This window comes from Ipomoea triloba, chromosome 13, assembly GCF_003576645.1.
Source record: "Ipomoea triloba cultivar NCNSP0323 chromosome 13, ASM357664v1".
Lineage (NCBI taxonomy): Eukaryota > Viridiplantae > Streptophyta > Magnoliopsida > Solanales > Convolvulaceae > Ipomoea > Ipomoea triloba.
Genome location: NC_044928.1, coordinates 6260059 through 6269629, shown reverse-complemented (window position 1 = coordinate 6269629; position 9571 = coordinate 6260059).

Sequence of the window (9571 nt, the reverse complement as noted above, 5' to 3'; positions counted from 1 at the left end):
TGTACAAGATACAGACCTATTGGTGCTATTATATATTTATATTACAATGTTTAGAGGCAATAGGAATAATGCATGAGACTTAGAGAAGGAAGGAGATGTGAGAAAATGATTTGATGTGTAATGTTTGAAATGAACTTGCTATTTAGTTCAAACATGAGACCTCTCATAAATGAACATGAGGAGTTAATTATGAACTCTCCTCTCTTTCACTCTCTCTCTCTCTCTTCCTCTCCCTCTCTCTCCCCTCCCCCTTTACACTTCATACCCCATTCCTTGGGTCCTCGCCTTCCCTTCCTAGCCCATACAATACGCTTGTTGTGTTCCTTGGACTTGGGCTCTAAAGCCTATCACCAGTAATTACACGTGTTAGAGCAACCCCATTAAAAGTTTTTAGGTTGCTTTTTGCAGAGGAGAAAGCTTGATCGATTTTTCACAAAAGTGAGTCTTGATTTTTATTGCTTTTTTCTCTTGCAAAGACTTGATTTTGCAAGAGAGAAAAAAAAACAAAGAGGGCAACGCGCATTTGGTGCATACTGCGCACCCCAGCGGGCGCGTGTTTCCTACACGCTCGTTGGGACGCTTTAGAGTGACCGCCAGCAAGCGGGCACTCTGAATTAAAATCGCTTTTTTTTAGAGGGCTGTTGTAGCTGTTTGTTTGATTTTCTGTAACATAATTTTTCAAAGAAATTATAATTTAACATTTTTAATTTACATATAATAAAAATAATAATTGTAATTATAATTTTATAATGATAATAGATAAAAAGAAAAAAATACTCTCTGTCTCAATTTGTGTGGGGCTTGGTTAAAAAAGTTTAACTGAAGTTATTTACAATTTAATTTTTCATAATATTAAGTTTAGAATTAGTATGTAAATTTTATATATTTAGAAACTATATTAAAAGTAGTGGAAATCGCAGTTTTGGTCCCCTAATTAGTATTACTTCTGCAATGTTGTCCTTATCTTCCAATTTGAACACATTGTTCCCTCAGTTATTGACCCGTTAGTCAATTTAGTCCTTCTGTCAATTAACTTCCATGACCTCCATTTAGACCATGGGTAAATTAGGAATTTCACATAGCCTTAAATATAATACGCTTATTTCTTCCCCTCCCTCCGCCGAGTCTACCATTACCGCCACCACTGGATTTCAACCCTAACCCGTTTGAATAGAAGCAGGCTTATTTCTTCCCCTTCCTCCGCTGAGTCTACCATTTCCGCCACCACTGGATTTCAACCCTAACCCGTTTGAATAGAATCAAGTCCAAGCTCGACAATGTCTTCAAGCTCTATCGCATCAACACAATGGATGCCTGAAGTGCGATGTTGGTGCGGAGAAGTGGCTCTGGTAAAGATGTTGTGGAGTAATGCCAATCTAGGGAAGAGATATAGAGCTTGTCCACATTATGGAGTAAGTATAACAGTTTAAGCATTTTACTTTAAATCTATTTGTCAAAGTTTTGAATGGAAACTTAACTCCATACGTTAATTCCAGGGTAATGGGAACTGTTGGTATTTTGAATGGATTGAAATATTTTGAATGGATTGAATCCGATGTCTCCGAGCGTGTATCCAGAATTATTAGAGGGCTATTGAAGAGGTTGGATAAGAAGGACAATGAAATCCAAATGCTACAAACTATAATTGAGAAAGACAATGGTATGATTAAAAAGATGAAGTTGGAGTCTAAAGTTCAGTTTTTTATGGGCTTATAGTTGGAATTGTAGTTGCCCTAGTTTGTTTGAAGGTGTGGGGGAACACTGGTGAACCAACTCCAAAGTTTTTCCAGCTCAACTAGGATTTAAACATTAGTGGTAGTGGTAGTATTGTAGCATTTCACTATGTAAGCAATGTGTTGTCTTTTTTGTGGGTGAACACTGCTGAATTGGATAATTATGTCTTTGGGTGAACACTGGTGATGTTTTATTGAAGTGAATGAATCTTTTTTTGTTGAATGGCATGTTGCATTAATTGGCAAAAAGAAATGACCAAACCTGTCAGTATTGTTTAACACATTAGTTTGGTTTACGTATTCAAATAAAAAAAAAGACCAAACCTATCAGTATTGTTGAACACAGTTAGAACCAAAAGACCAAAAAGAAATGACCAAACCTGTCAAACATATTCAAATAAAAAAAGATCCACAAACTAGACAAAAATCATTCATTAACACATTAGTTTGGTTTACAGAACCAAAAGATCAAAGATCTAAGTGTACAAAACCATACCAAAGGGACATAGTTTTCCCAAATCTAATGTGTACAAAATATTTCCAAAACATCAAACTACTAAGCAACACCAAAGTCAGTTTTGCTAACTCTTTTCAGTTGTTCTCTTTTTTCTTTTTCTTTTTCTTTTCTGGTTTATCTCTGGACTGCTTTTGATTGTTGTAGGGTTGCCACAATTACATAGTTTTTCCCTGATCTTGTGATGACATTGGGGTTGCCACTTCCAGTTAGCATTTGTGAAGAAATAAAGCTTGACAGTGGAGGGCCTTGGTTCAGAACTACTTGTGATGGCTGAGAGTTCATTTAACTCCTGAAATTCTAGAAAAAAAAATTGTAACTTCAACTGAGATAATACTAGTATTCTTTCATGAAAGTTGTTTAGTACTTACCATCTCATCAAGAACAAAAGATGGGACTTGTGTCTCAACTGCTATATCCTCAAACTAGCCTTTAATTTGTACATCACTCTCTCCAACTATTACCTCATCCATATCAGCTCCCTAGAACAATCAAAAGCAATCCATAACAAATTAATAATATTACATCTTCTGGCAAGAATTAATAACATATATAATTAATGACTAAATTGAGCCTACAAAATACCTGTGGATTTTGTATTTTCTAAGTTTTTTTATTATGGCCTTTCACTCCACAAACACTGCACCTTTTCACTTCCCTAACTTTCCTTGTCTTGATTTCAGTGGTATCATATCTTTCTTGCTTTCTTCAATTAGGTTGATCTTTCTCTTTTTCTTAGGCCTCCCGGTTTGTGCCTTATATTTTGGGGGGAAATGGATCTAGAAGATGGGACTTGGGCCACAACTCTGAAGATATGATTGGTTGTATTGCATGCTCATATGCTCTAAAATAAGCCTCCACTGTATAACATTGGTGTACATAGTCTTCTGGGCTTTCTCTTTGTTTTCTTATAGCTGCAATGACATGACTATAAGGGATGCATGTGAGGTCTCATCTTCTACAGCTGCAATTTCTATTGATTAAATCCACCTTGTAGGCCTTAAATTTCTCATCATCAACTTAGTAAATGTTTTCATTGGACTTATAAGTACTGAACCTTGATGCCCTGTCCTTTTCTTCTTCAATCAACTTGCATATCTTGAGACAAATCTTCATACTATGAGTCTTCAACCTTTCTCTATTTTTTTGCATTCTAGTCATAAGGTAGATGACGTAGATCCTTAACCTCTCACACATTGTTAAAACAAGTTTGTCTCTGAAATTTAGGATACTGTTATTCCATGATTCACACAAATTATTCAAAAGCATGTCAGTCTTAGGAAATGTACTAAAATATGCCTTACAATAGTGTTTAGCATCTCTTGCAGCTAACTAATCAGCAGCCTTAGCATTTAACTCTTTTAATTCATACAATTGCCATTTGTAGTCTGCCTATGTTGTTGCTTTACACACTACACACAATTTCTACTTCAGTACATTCCCTGTGAAACCATCCTTTACAAAGTTGGCATGCATATGCCTTACACAGAATCTATGCTCCATTCCAGGAAACAATTCTTCAACAGTTGGGATAAGTCCTTTTTGTTTGTCTGAAATAAGTGTCAAGCATTAGGATTACTTGATATATCAAGATCATTGTCTAATTACTCCCAAAACCATGACCAACTATCCTTTAATTCTCCCTCAACAATAGCAAAGGCTATAGGCCAGGGAACAAGTTGTTATCTCCATCAACACCTACAACACTCAACAACTGGGCTCCCTTTTGGGCACCCTTTAGATGACAACCATCTAACCCAAAAAAAGTCTACAACCTCTCAAAAATCTTTCTTCGCAGGCTGCAAAGCAATTATATAATCTCAGAAACCTAGGTCTTCCATTCACGCTAAAATCACTATCAACCTTCATCTTCAGAGAAGTTCTAGGATTGCTTCTTCTTAATTCCTCATAGTAACTGTTAAGTAACTTCAATTGCTCTGAATCATCACCTTCTAGTTGCTTTAGAGACTTGTGTTTTACCCTATAAGCTTGGTGTTTACTTACATGACATTTCAACTTTTCCTTCACATGTTCTTAAAACTGTGTTCTCTCCCATTCAGTGTTCAGTTTGATGTCATCTTTATACATTTTGGCAAGAAAACCAGAGTTCACTATTTTATTTTCATCTTGATCACCACATGTGTGCTCTGCACTGTATGTCTTAACAACAAATGAACTTCTTGGATTGCTTGTTGAGGCAAAAATAGTCCACTTGCATATGCTACTGTGCCTACAAATCACCCTGACTCTTCTGCTTTCATTCTTTTTAAAATGGATATCCTTTCTCCTTGTTGCCTCATGATACTTAACAACCCATTTAAACTCATCTGCTGATTTGAAAATCATTCTAATCACAAACTTAAAGACTTCTTTTTTAAGGTTTCTCTCCTGGAAAACATTCTCTAGTCCATTCACTTCCCCATTAGAAGCATCTGAATTCTCCAAATTCCTCACCACCTCTTCAGACAATTCATAATCAAGTTCCTGAACTTCATCACAGTCCAGCCCAGCATCAGGATTAACTTGCTTAGAACTAGTCCTAGTGTCTATAAGGTTGTCTTCCTCACCTTAATTTTGACCTTCTTGCTCAACCTCAACTTCATTTTCACTACTCTGATTTATTTCATCATATAGTAAGCAATCATATCCCAATTCCCTAGATATCTCTACATCATAATCCCATTGATCGTCAAATAAATGTTCAACAAAAATATCTAACTCCTTGTTAGGTGGAACCTCTCCAACTAAATTGACAATGTCTGCATCATTGATTAAAGACCTAAGTTCAAGTTAGGTGTTTTGGAAAATGGGAATACACTGTTAGGTGTTATGGTGAAATGGGAATATAGGTGGCTAACATATATTTACCATCAGTTAGATTGTTAGGACTGTGATAGACTGTTAGGTGCTATTGGAAAATGGGAATATAGGTGTTATTGGGAAATGGGAATATATTTACTAATAGCGCTTGTTTCATCCAATCAATCATGAATAATTTGTATGCTCTGTCATTTTCGAAGGATAATGATTATGTTTTCACCATAATAATAATCAATTTGCACGGAAAATCATGTGAATAATATCTTTCATTTAACGTGAACATGTTTGAAAATAATAGGAAGAAGAAAATCTTTTTGTTTTCCAATATATTCCTAAAATATTATAACAAATCTATTCTATGCAACGCAAGTGCGAAAATACTAATAAAAAATAAAGAAATATGAGGAGGGGTGGGGGGGGGGGATGTCAAATGAGTGGTGACTGAGGTGTTTTAGGAAATGGGAATATAGAAGCACATGAAATCTTAGGCTTTAATGCCTTCTTTTTGAAATTTTGGGAGTTTGGATGTATTTAATGCAAGTTTTATTTGACTTTAAAAAATAAAAATAAACAAACAAATAAATCAGGCATTTATCTTGTAGTGTTATATATATATATATATATATATTTGAAAGGAAAGATTAACTTATATTAGTAAAGGTACACAATATATCCTAATGGAGTAGCCCAAGAGGCAAGTGATTTTTTTTTTTTTTTGGGGAAGAATTTCGGGAGAATCCGGGTTCGATTCCCATAAGTGACGATTCTCCTGGGCCGCCTCTCGAAACGAACATGAGTGGATTCGGACAGCGAAGTGGAGGTCCATGGGGTCCATTATGATTAGCCGTTGGGCTATCAACCAACCACCAACCTGGATTCGGACAGCGAAGTGGAGGGTCCATCACCAACGTGGGTTTGGACAGCGAAGTGGGGGTCCATCATACAGCTGACTAGCCGAAGGGCTATCAACCAACCACCAACCAATAGCGAAGTCGACCCAACGTCCCGAATAAGAAAAGTCTTTAATTTTATTAACTATTACTAGATTTACCCGTGACATATAAATGAACACTAGGAACTATTTTAGTAATAATAAAACATAACCGATCATAACAAATACATTCAATGCAACGTGCGAGCGAAAATACTAGTAAAAAATAAAGAAATGTGAGGAAGGGGGGGGGGGGGTGGAGATGTCAGATGAGTGTTTTGGGAAATGGGAATATTGAAGCACGTGAAATCTCAGGCTTTAATGCCTTCTTTTTGAAATTTTGGGAGTCTGATGTATGTAATGCAAGCTTTATTTGACTTTAAAAAATAATAAAAATAAATAAATCAGGCGTTAGGCGCAAGGGGGGCGGGGGCGCCTAGCGTCTTTTTCAATCTTGAGATTTAGCCCTTACATATAAATGAAGTGGGGGGCATCATACATCTCAAAAATTCATTTTTCGCTGCAACAAAGTTTCATGCTCATCATTAATCACAATCACATAATAGGTATGTCCGGTATCATGAAAAACAACTACATCCACATATACCATAAACTTGTGTTCAGCCGAATATAATAGACTAGCAATTGTGCTATCATTTGGAGAATCGCTACTAATAACGCTTGTGTCATCCAACCAATCATGAATAATTTGTATGCTCTGTCATTTTCGAAAGATAATGATTATGTCTTCACCATAATAATCAATTTGCACGGACAATCATGTCAATAATATCTTTGATTTAACGTGAACATGTTTGAAAGTAATAGGGGGAAGAAATTCTTTTGTTTTCCAATATTTTCTTAAAATATTATAACAAATCCATTCCGTGCAACGCACGTGCGAAAATACTTGTAAAAAATAAAGAAATGTGAGGAGGGCGGGGGGGGGGGGAAGATGTCAAATGAGTGATCACTAAGGTGTTTTAGGAAATGGGAATATAGAAGCACGTGAAATCTTAGGCTTTAATGCCTTCTTTTTTAAATTTTGGGAGTATGAGGTAAGTAATGCAAGCTTTATTTGACTTTAAAAAATAAAAATAAATAAACAAATAAATCAGGCATTTATCTTGTTGTGTTATACATACACATATATATATATATATATATATATATATATATATATATATATATATATATATATTTGAAAGGAAAGACTAACTTATATTAGTAAAGGTTCACAATATATCCTAATGGAGTAGCTAAAGTGGCAAGTGAGTTTTTTTTTTTTGTGTGGAAGAATTTCGGGAGAATCCGGGTTCGATTCCAACAAGTGACAATTCTCCCTGGGCCGCCTCTCAAAATGAACGTGGGTGGATTCGGACAGCGAAGTGGAGGTCCATGGGGTCCAGGGTACGTCTGACCACCAACCTGGATTCGGCCGTTGGGCTAAGGCCCATGGGGTCCAGGGTGGGGGCAATGGACGCTTTTCATTATGAAGTGGGGGGTCCATCATACATCTCAAAAATTCATTTTTGGCTGCAACAAAGTTTCATGCTCATCATTAATCACAATCACATAATAGGTATGTCCGGTATCATGAAAAACAACTACATCCACATATGCCATAAACTTGTGTTCAGCCGAATATAATAGACTAGCAATTGTGCTATCATTTGGAGAATCGCTACTAATAGCGCTTGTGTCATCCAAGCAATCATGAATAATTTGCATGCTCTGTCATTTTCAAAGGATAATGATTATGTCTTCACCATAATAATCAATTTGCACGGACAATCATGTCAATAATATCTTTTATTTAACGTGAACATGTTTGAAAATAATAGGGGGAAATAAATCTTTTGTTTTCCAATATATTCTTAAAATATTATAACAAATCCATTCCGTGCNGGGGGGGGGGGGGGGGGGGGGGGGGGGGGGGGGGGGGGGGGGGGGGGGGGGGGGGGGGGGGGGGGGGGGGATGTCAAATGAGTGATGACTGAGGTGTTTTAGGAAATGGGGATATAGAAACACGTGAAATCTAAGGCTTTAATGCCTTTTTTTTTGAAATTTTGGGAGTCTAATCTATGTGATGCAAGCTTTATTTGACCTTAAAAAATAAAAATAAATAAACAAATAAATCAGGCATTTATCTTGTAGTGTTATATATATATATATATTGAAAGGAAAGATTCACAGTAAAGGTACACAATATATCCTAATGGAGTGGCAAGTGAGTTTTTTTTTTTTTTTTTTTTTTTTGTGGAGAATTTCGGGAGAATCCGGGTTCGATTCCAAAAAGGGACGATTCTCCCTCGGCCCTGGGCCGCCTCTCGAAACGAACATGGGTGGATTCAGACAACGAAGTGGAGGTCCAAGAGGTCTAAGGTACGTCTGGACAACGAAGTGGAGGTCCAAGGGGTCCAGGGTACGTCTGACCACCAACCTGGATTCGACCGTTGGGCTATCAACCAACGTCTGACCACCAACCTGGATTCGACCAACGTCTGACCACCAACCTGGATTCGATCGTTGGGCTATCAACCGACCAGTGGAGGTCCATGGGGTCCAGGGTCCACCACCAACCTAGATTCGGCCGTTGGGGTGGGGCCCAGGGTGGGGGCAATGGACGCTTTTCATTCTGATTTTTTCGTATTCTTGCTTTCCCACTTTTTCTTTGAAACAAAAAAAGAATCGGATTGGGATTATGGGATTATATATGAGATCTTTTTTTTTTTTTTATTCTATATTTACTAATTTCTGTATTTACCCAATATTCTAATTCGAAAGATCTCAAAATCGATATTTCGAATTCTAAATTCAAATCAAATGAAATTATTTCAATTTCAAATTTCTGAATTGAAATTCAAAACAAATAAAAAATGAAAATGAAAAAAAATATCTATAATATTAAATTAAATAGAAGATTTCAATTCTATCTAATTAGAAGAAATTCGACATATGCAGAAGCCCTTTTGAAAGAAGCTATTCGGGACCAAATGGATCGTTTTCTACTTCAGCAACAAGTATAAAGAAATTTTGATCAAATTTCACTTTAATATCCAATCAAGCGTTTCGGATTTCAATAGTCAAAAGGTCTTTCGAGGTATCGAAATAAAAAAAAAGATAGAAAGAATTGCGTCCAATAGGATTTGAACCTATACCAAAGGTTTAGAAGACCTCTACCCTATCCATTACTCTGTAAGAACCATAGCATTTCGTGATTTATTGGTAAATCTACTTCGATTCTCTCTCAACCAATAATGCGGTACTATTAACATGGTTAAAGCAAACCGTTTGAAGTCAAGACACTGCATGGTACTCTTTCTATCACTATGTTAATTATAGAGATGTTTTCAAAATGAATATTGTATCGATATAGGATACTCATATTGATAAAATAATTTGAACTGTTTATTGTAAAAACGGGCATTTTCACCTTTTTAGCCAATGCTTAATTGACGACCTGTGTCTTAGTCAGAATATTTTTTGAAAAAAAAAAGAAACAACTTTGCTGACAATTACATATTTTTTTTTGATTTTGTCAGAAGAGTCCTCCGAATTTTTTTCGGCTTG